Here is a 579-nt window from a genome sequence, read left to right on the forward strand (position 1 = left end):
TCGGAGGGAAAAGCAGATGCTATGGCTAGCCTAGCATTAGATGTAACTGCTTCAAGTTTTGGTCAGACAAGGGAAGGGGGATACATTGTCTATGACCAACTTCCTACTCCCAGTTCACCAGATGAATCAGAGAATGAAAAATGTGTTAGAGTTTAGGAGCTACTAGGGCCAACAGATGGCATGATGGTTACATCACTGGACTCTGACGTGGCCAACTACGGTTTGAGACCCAAGCCTGGTGGCTTGAAACTCACACCGGGTGTATGTGCATGTATGCCAAGATCCTGAGAGGAGAACGAAGAGAAGGGATATGGCACGGCCATCCTTCTAGGGGATGATTTCTCGCTTTCTGTCTCTCTGGCAAGCGTGCATGCCCTATAGCAAAAAATCTCTTTTAAAAAAGAATAAAAATAATTAAGGAGCTACTGTGTACAGAAATGTTTCCCAATGGGCATTCTAGAGTTGCAAGGCATTTGCAGGGACAAATAGTAAATGGTTATCTGAGTTAGTATTGCCTTAAGCAGAATATTTGCACATTCTCACAGTTGTATAATTTCCATTTTGGTGACCAATACTATT

Source organism: Tupaia chinensis, unplaced genomic scaffold (genome assembly GCF_000334495.1).
Source record: "Tupaia chinensis unplaced genomic scaffold, TupChi_1.0 Scaffold144624_1, whole genome shotgun sequence".
In the NCBI taxonomy this organism is placed as follows: Eukaryota; Metazoa; Chordata; class Mammalia; order Scandentia; family Tupaiidae; genus Tupaia; species Tupaia belangeri.